The sequence below is a fragment of the Corticium candelabrum genome, unplaced genomic scaffold (assembly GCF_963422355.1).
Source record: "Corticium candelabrum unplaced genomic scaffold, ooCorCand1.1 SCAFFOLD_97, whole genome shotgun sequence".
NCBI classification, from domain to species: Eukaryota; Metazoa; Porifera; class Homoscleromorpha; order Homosclerophorida; family Plakinidae; genus Corticium; species Corticium candelabrum.
Window position 1 is genome coordinate 1 of NW_026912740.1, and position 8,728 is coordinate 8,728.

The window sequence follows — 8,728 nt, forward strand, 5'->3', positions numbered from 1 at the left end:
AAGCCGGGCATTGGAGTTTGTATATATATATATATATATATATATATATATATATATATATATATATATATATATATATATATATATATTGTTTGACGTTGTTGTAAGTGAGTGTCTTGTACATCTGTACTTTCTTTTCTTCTCTTTTACGTTCCCCTAGAAGGAACTACACCATTATGTTGGTGTGAATCAAATATATCATATCATATCATATCATGTCATCATATCATATCATATCCTCAGAGCATTGCCTTTTGTAGATGGAACACACTCCATAAATCAATTTGTATCCACTATCATAAGTCACACTTGGAGTTTAGATGCAGCAGCATGGTAGCATACATACCCATATGATTAGCAGCAAATGAAAGTTTGATAGAAGGATGTCGTCAGTAAAGAAAGCTCACTCCTTAGCTGGTCAATTAAATAGAGTGTGGCTTTACAGTACGTTTTTTATGACAACTTTGGATCTCTACTTAACTTAATAAAGACACAAACCAGGATAAGCTTAATCCCGGATACTGCAATACTTGACTCCAATATGCCTGGGCACCGAGGCTACACTACAGCACTAGTATACACAGTGTTGTATACTACTACAGAGCCATCTCCAAATATGGCTCTGTGCTACTCCAATGATAGGATGATACTTACATTCTTGGCATATATACCACAACTTCCATTTAGCAAACTATGACACAGTGATAATATAGGGCTTGTGTGGTAGAACAACAAATTCTGTGCAGCAAACCATGTCATGGAATGCAATGTGCGCTCAAAATTTCAGCTCTGTACCTCATCCAGTTGAGTTATGCAAGTTAGAACTGAACGACAACAACAACTACAACAAGGATCAGATAGGATATAGAGGACTTTAGTGAATAACGTGATAAAGCAGAACGCAATTACCACCATTTTTAGCCTCCCCATATTTTGAACCCATGCAAGCTTATATGCAGTGTTGAAATTGGATTTCGATCTAACCTTAATTCAAAATACCAATTTTTCTATTGTATTGGCAGATGTTGAATGACATGTGTCATCCCCATATACCAACTACTATTGTGGTTCGTAATATCAAATAACCACTACTGAAGCTATGAACCATCTTTAGAGTTAATAGTGCACTAACCAATGCAAGATATAAAGCTGTAAGGTATATAATCTAGACAAGATCAACAATCACTAATGTTCTTTAATGTATAGTGTAGAATCTATCCCCTGGCTTCCTATTCAAACTGACCTAAAGCTATTATTCCATAAGCCGCATTCATTATGTTTACAACCATTATCTCTAGCTCCCTAATTAAAACTTAGCATAACAGAAACGAGGTGTATCACTAAATTTCATACACCCATCGCTTATTAGATGTAAATAAAACTTTTACTGCCAATGGATTGACTTTCCAAAAATTACATAATTGCTTTTTCTTATCTGTGTCCAATGGCATAACTACCCTCAAATATGTATATCGTAGCAACCACTTCACCAATAGCATAACTTACCCTCTAACTAGCTTCGCACCAGACCCTCTCCTCGTGCTGTTGTGCCCCGTATAACGCGACAACGCCAGAGTTGTCGCATCAAACGGGGCACGACACAACAGCACAAGGAGAGGGTCTGGTACGAGGCTACCCTCTAACATACACAGTAGCAATCATTTCACATATCCCAAGTCGTTGGACATATAAAACAAAACTTTTCATACAGCGACAGGTCAATCATCAGTCAAAAAACTTACACAAATAAGCTTTGCTCAATCAAATTTGTGTATCTCAAATGTTAAAGCAAATGTCATTTTGTGTGATCACAAAGTCCATAAGAAGTCTTTCTTGTCAAACTACAGAAACAAGAGTTGTCACATACGGGACATAAATATTGCTTATGGTTATGGAATGTTAGATTCCAGTATAAATAAGCCCAGAAAGCGTTTGATTTCACGTTAGCAGTTGCAGACAGGTAAGTTCTGTTGTTTATTTCCAAAAGGATGTGGCAATCACAAACATAAAAATACACTGTTCTAGTAACAAAACTCTCAACAAACCTTTCGTGCATCTGATTGCCTGTTCGTCCATTGTCTGTGGTTGCCATGTACAACATAAAAGAAATATTGCTACGTGGTTGGGTTAGGGTTAGGGTTACTACATTCCTGAAGTGTGACAAGGCATAGCCAGCCAGCCAGCCAGTCAGCCAGTCCCCAAAAATATAGTCCGCAGACTAGAAGTCAGTTTACACAACTATACATTTGAGTGCCTACTCACCAAGTCTTTTGATTTCTATAAAGTCCTATTTCTTATAGCTTATAACTGATAAAGTTGACAACAGTATATCAGATGACATTAACTATCATACTAGCAATTAAAGCTGTGTTTACACTGTCGCTTCCACATCTATGAGCCTTCTGAAAAGCACAATAAAATTGTCGCAAAGAATCACAAATTTAGAGCGTGTTCACACTGGGCCTAATCATGATTAGTTTGGCACTAACGCCACTTGTTCACACTGGTCCTAATCATGATTAGTGCATCTCCATTCTAACACTGTAAAGAGTAGTATTACAACCACATTAGTGGCGTTAGTGATTGCATGTCACTTTGGCACGTGAGGTAGTATACAAGAAGAGCATGCTGATGTTTCTGATGTGGTGTTGCATGTTTAAACGTACAAACGCAGCAACAACATGGCGACGTATACGGTAGCTCAGACAGATGTATACTATGTGTGTGCCTGTACATGTGACAACTTCCTGCTGTCCCTGAAGGAGATGCCAGAGAAGCAAACTAAATGTTTCCCTCTTCAAAACCTAGAGGAATGGATTCATTACGACAATTCACGCAAATTCTTGCCGAATATGACGGATGAAAACTGTCGAAGCTAATTACACTCACGTGCCCACCTGACTTACTAATCATAGTTAGCGGTGTGAACACGCTTGCGCTAATGTTGGCCTAATCATAGTTAGCCTAGTGCATACTGACGCTATTTCCCTTTTAATTAAACATGCTACTTGTAAAATCTATCTAAAATCATACAAAGCAACTGTCATTTCATGTGACTGCAAAGTCTGTAAATAGTCTGTAGTTGTCGAAGTACAGTAACAAGAGTTATCACATACAGGACATAAAATTGCTCATGTTACACAATGTTTGATTCTCGTATAAATGTCATAAAACAAAAAGCGATTGAATTCACATCAGCAGTTGCAGACAGGTAAGTTCTGTTGTTTATTTCCAACAAGACCTGGCAATCGCAAACATGAATTACACTGTTCTGGTAAGAATCTCTTTCATGAACATTCGAGAATCTAATTGGCAGTTCATCGATTGCCCATGGTTGCCTTGTACATTGTGACAACAAATCACAACTACACTGCTCAGCAATTGGACCACATTGAGGGGCGTGGCACATTATTAATTATTAAGTATGACAGACATAACCAGCCAGTCAGCCACATAGCCTGCAGACCAGAAGTCAGTTCACCCTTAGACGTTTTGAGTAGCTACTCGCCAAGTCTCACGACTTTTACAAAGTCCTGTTTCTTATAGCTCATAGTTAAATTAGTATAATGTCACAAACACAGATTAAGATCAACATAAAGCAGATTGTTTGACTAAGTATTATTTGGCTACTGAAGCTTGCAAATTATCTATTAGAGTTTACTGAAAAGAAATGTCAAAGTACCGACTTGTGTGACTACCTATGCTAATCAAATCATGAGCTGTTTAGATTTCAGTCTGTTCCTGTAACATGTTTGTGGTGTCCATGTACACCCTATCAGAGGGTCAGGTGCCACCCTTTGTTTGCAGCATTGTCATGGAAGCAACAGCCCTGTAGATGACTAAGACAAATGCATGCTAAACTTCTCTATCACAAGCACAGTAACCAGATTTCACATCAACATTTGATTTTCAGAAGGCACCTTTCTTCTACCACAAATAAAAGAGAGTGACACCTCAACTATTACGGTAGTTACTACTGCACCTAGAGTGAATCCTGTAGTTATTAAGTGATAACTAGCTTGCAAATCCTCGTGGCTTCAAAAATCGGTCAAAGACTGCCTACAACTCACCTCTCAAGCCAGGTCTTGCTGGATAAAGACTTGCAGGTTGTATGAGGTGTACTGTCATTACCACAGACCAGAATTTCTTTTATATAAAGCTGTGTATTTTAAATGCGGCAAAAGTCCACAGAACATAATGACAGGCAAGTCTCTTTCCTCCATTGGCTAGTCATTAGAAAAAAAATTAGGTGTACTGCCTCTTTTTTTCTTTAGGTTTCCTGAATCTGCATTTATCTACACTCAGCCATATCTTGCATTATTTGCCTCACTGAGATTCTGTCTGAAAAAGCTGAATGATCTTCAAATCTCAACTGAGCTCAGACCCTGTACAGAAACAATCACCAAGTGCTATAAATATGGCAACAGCACTTGGCATGTCAGCAAATATTGTCTAGGACTACAGCCATATGTGCATTCACATTGTTGTAAAGTGACACATACTTTTGTGGTCACTTCAAGTTGTTTGCTGTGGATCAGGACCTCAAATCAATGGCATGATGACATTGGACAAATGATCACTTTAAGTTAACAACGCAGTAGCTAACACTTTGTAAAACTTTCCATTATCTACCACATTCAAATTTGACATTAAAAACCTTTCAAAGTACAACAATACACAAAAGTACTTATGACCCTGCATAAACCATTCTTCCTAAAAAACTTATCTAGTAACAGACATTTTCTGACCTATTATCAGCAATAAAAATTAGATAAACAGTGTTAGTGTCACAAAGGGTGAAACCAACAAAGTAATGTCCTGAAGTCCATAGTGTTGACATGTTGCAATACAGAGTACAGAAATAGCTATTCTAGTAGTTTAGTAAGTACAGTTAGCTTAGTGTGTATAATTTGTTGAAACTTCTTTAGTATGTTACGTATATTTACTTTCTCAGTACTTCTACAGCAACTGGTTCCTTAGAGCAATTGCATGGTTCCATCATGTTTAGTGTCAAAACAATCTAATGCAAACAGTTATTTGAAATATTGCAAATGACGTAAAGACATACCCAATCTTTCAGTAGCAGGTGGATAGAGCCAAACAATTGCAATACAAACCGCAAGCACGAGAGCTAGGAGTAGCATGTAACCATGACTCTTCCTTTGCACACACAGTCTCATCTGCATTTGGTAGCAATTAATGATCAGTATAAAACCTAGAGTATACTTCACTTCAACTTAGGTACAAAAAATAGATCTTGGCAGTACTTAAATCCATTTCAGCTAATCTTTTACCACATGCACTCTAACCTTGACCCCAAAACCAAAACGACATATGCTAACAGCATTCTACAAAACTACAACAATCTTTATTTTGAGGTGCCTCCACTTCCTGTTCTCTCTGATTTAGTAGTTCTAGCTACATTATCCCAATAAAATAACTAATATTATAGTAAACTGTAATAAAATGATAAAAAGTCATCATAATCTTGTACAGTCTATTAACAATAACCCTGCATAGTCAACTAATCTATGGCCACTCACCTCTACTTTGTCAGCACAAGTCAAGATAAAATCTCTCGAATGTTCTAACGCCTTGTTTGACCTTGTGACGCTAAACTCGACCCAGTCACTCAGCCCTCGTCATTCCCCGGATTGTCTGTACATGTGTACACGTGTAGGCAGAGACTGGTATGGCCGGAATGCAGCTCTGGCTATGCACCGTGATGTACTCAGTCGCAGAGAAATATTCGAATTCGTTTCGCTTCTAGCGGCATCTTGTTGCTGCTTAGGCTGTGTTTTCATGTCGGCGTGCGTATTCACAAGGTTTGTGAGCATGGTCTAGTTTCTACTAGTGATTGAGAGGAGGAGCTAGTAATGACATGTAAACTGTTGAGTCTGTTGTAGTCCCGAGTGTGAGTGTACACAGTATTACTGCTAGCCTACCCTGAGGATTGACCATCCGGGAATTACGAAGGCGCGGCAGACTGGTACTGTACGTGTACTGTGCTGTACAGTGTACCATAGTCACGACTCGAGTACAGGTGATGGCAGCGCATCCGGGACGGGCTAATTTTTTTGGGACGCGGTTGGCCTTAGCCGATGGAGCGAAGGTGCTTTGGTGTACGAGGCTAGCGGCGCGACCTTTGATTCTTGGTAGTTAGTGGACATGTTACAACCGCGATTTTGACATAAACGAAGTGCTGTCTTTCTGTGCACCTTTCGAGCAGTAACCTGCACCGTTTATTCAAAGGGGGCCTCAGTTGTGAACGTCGTCTGCAGAAGGTTGTTTTCTCGGCACAAATCGACTTCAAATAAATTCGACCGCATGTAAAGTGATTTATAATTGCCATGCCTGCGGTTATACAAATTTCTAATTTTCTTGGAATCTTTTTTTGAGTGCATGTGCTACGCACATTAGTAACTGCATTGAATTGTGCGTTGATATTTGCACTGTTGCATCCACTGCATACATCAAATTGTGTAATATGTATTGCAAATTTATTTTCTGTATGCAATTGAATAATGTGGAATTATTAATACCGTACATGCAGAAAAGTGCTAAGTAAACTCCAGCAATTTAATTCGATTTCAAAACTACTGCTACAAAATATTTATTAAATACAATGTAATTAAATGAGCATAGGATATGTGTGTACACAATATTTATTAAATTAAGTTAAGTTAAATTAACTACTCTTATTTAAGTTGATGGTATCACTCATTGTGTTGTTGACACTTGTAGGTATACCTGGGATATATGTGCCTTTAGCCAATTGGCATTTTATTTCAAACAACATACCATGGCATTGGTTATTGTTAGACGGTTGGTGACATGAATGACAGTATCCTGGTGTGTGTGTGTGTGTGTGTGTGTGTGTGTGTGTGTGTGTGTGTGTGTGTGTGTGTGTGTGTGTGTGTGTGTGTGTGTGTGTGTGTCTGCATCTGTGTGTGTGTCTGCATCTGTGTGTGTGTCTGCATCTGTGTGTGTGTGTGTGTGTGTGTGTGTGCCTGTGTGTGTGTGTGTGTGTGTGCGTGTGTGTGTGTGTGTGTGTGTGTGTGTGTGCGCGTGTGTGCATGTGTGCGTGCGTGCATGTGTGCATGCGTGTGCATGTGCGTGTGTGTTTCTGTGTCTGTGTCTGTGTGTGTCTGTGTCTGTACTGTGTCTTCTCAATATTGTGGTTGGTCCTAGGACCAGCACTAAAGTCCATCCACTTTGACTTCTCGTCCTCCAAACTTTGTGGTTTTTGTGTGGGCAGAAGTTCCCAGCGTTTATCCAATGAGCAATTAGTAATTAGCTAAGAGATGGGTTTGTCTTTTAATTGAATGCTGCCTATTGGTTGATTGTGGGTAGAGTAGCTACCTAAGCAATTTGCATAACAAGATTGGCGGAAATTCATCTGCAATCCACACCCAAAGAACAGCATGACCATGAGCTCTAAATGAAGTGTTTAGCATGTCTCTAGGACCTTGCTGTCAAGGGGTATTCAGGATTTACTGAGGGAGAAGTCAGCGTGGACAGACTTTAGTGTTCAGTGTTGTAAATGCTTACCTTTCCAATTACGTCTATAATCAACGAAGACATCTCATGCATGGCGTGGTAGTGATCTGCTGTCAAAGAGTACTATACATAAACGATGACTTATAGTGCACTCTTCACACAAAATCACATCCCTACACATTGTTGTTTGTATTCTGCGCCTGTCAACGGCAGTAATGACATCTTCTGCTAACAGATTGATGTAGAGCTGTTTGTTCTAATTTACGAACCGATGCTTCAACATCTATACACCTAGCCAGCTGTATGCTCAACGACTTCATGGTCATGTCTACTAGACAAAGTCTTGCGGTGAATTCATGCTGAAGTTTGTCGTAATTTCGCAGTAAGTCACATCGAATCGACGACGAGTCACAGCAGATGCGTTCATTGTGAATTTTTATCTCAAATTTGCAGCTATTTGTGCGGCGACTAACAGTGACTTGCAGCAGATTTGTGGAGATCAGACACAAGCCGATTGTGTTTGTGGCTTCATTAGTAAAAGAAAGTGTTTCAAAGCATCCTGTATGCGGTAGCTACTAACACACAAATGATAAAACAGTAGCTACAGTAAACGCAAAGGTCTACCCGTGCAGCGGGATGCAACACGATGTTCTAGCGCGACATGTCTTCGTTCTTGTACAGGTGTAGTATAGCTGTACTTGGAAAGGTATGCATTTGTGAAACTGAACATTAATGCTGGTCGTAGGACTGCAATATATTGAGAAGAGGCAAGACCCATGGAGGACAATTTTGAATCGGTGCTACACTGGTCTGGGAGGCCGAGGCTAGTAGGTTACATGTCTACTGTACACATTCAATATAACTTCCCCATCAATGTAGACTAGTCTACCTACGTAGGAAGGGCCATTTTTACCCGAGGCCCGGTTATCTGGGCTAAGGGTAGAGTAGTCATCTGGTTGTCGACCTAGTCTACATTTGCACTTGCCTGTTTTCCCACCAGACGTCTAGAGAGCGAAAGTGCTGGATTCAGGCGCCATACCTGACTTGTAACATTTTGCTTGTTCCGCAGTGGTTCTGCATAGCGGTTCTGCAGTCTGACAGCTTGAAGTTTTGGTGTGCGTGGCTGAGCGGCTGCGATGTTATTGCAAAAATCACTAGTGTCGTCTTCAAAAGAATTTGGCACTCCACGGGAATTTGTGAAGGGGAACGTTTTTTTGTCCATGACAGT

The 8,728-nt window shown here is 39.7% G+C and overlaps 1 long non-coding RNA gene across 1 annotated transcript; it reads left to right on the top strand.

Annotated features, from left to right (window-relative positions):
- Positions 1–5,687: 5,687 nt before the first annotated feature.
- Positions 5,688–8,362, top strand: LOC134198039 (uncharacterized). The gene is made up of 4 exons (XR_009972737.1): positions 5,688–5,825; positions 6,745–6,852; positions 7,736–7,882; positions 7,954–8,362. It is a non-coding gene; the product is annotated as an uncharacterized LOC134198039 (long non-coding RNA).
- Positions 8,363–8,728: the final 366 nt, after the last annotated feature.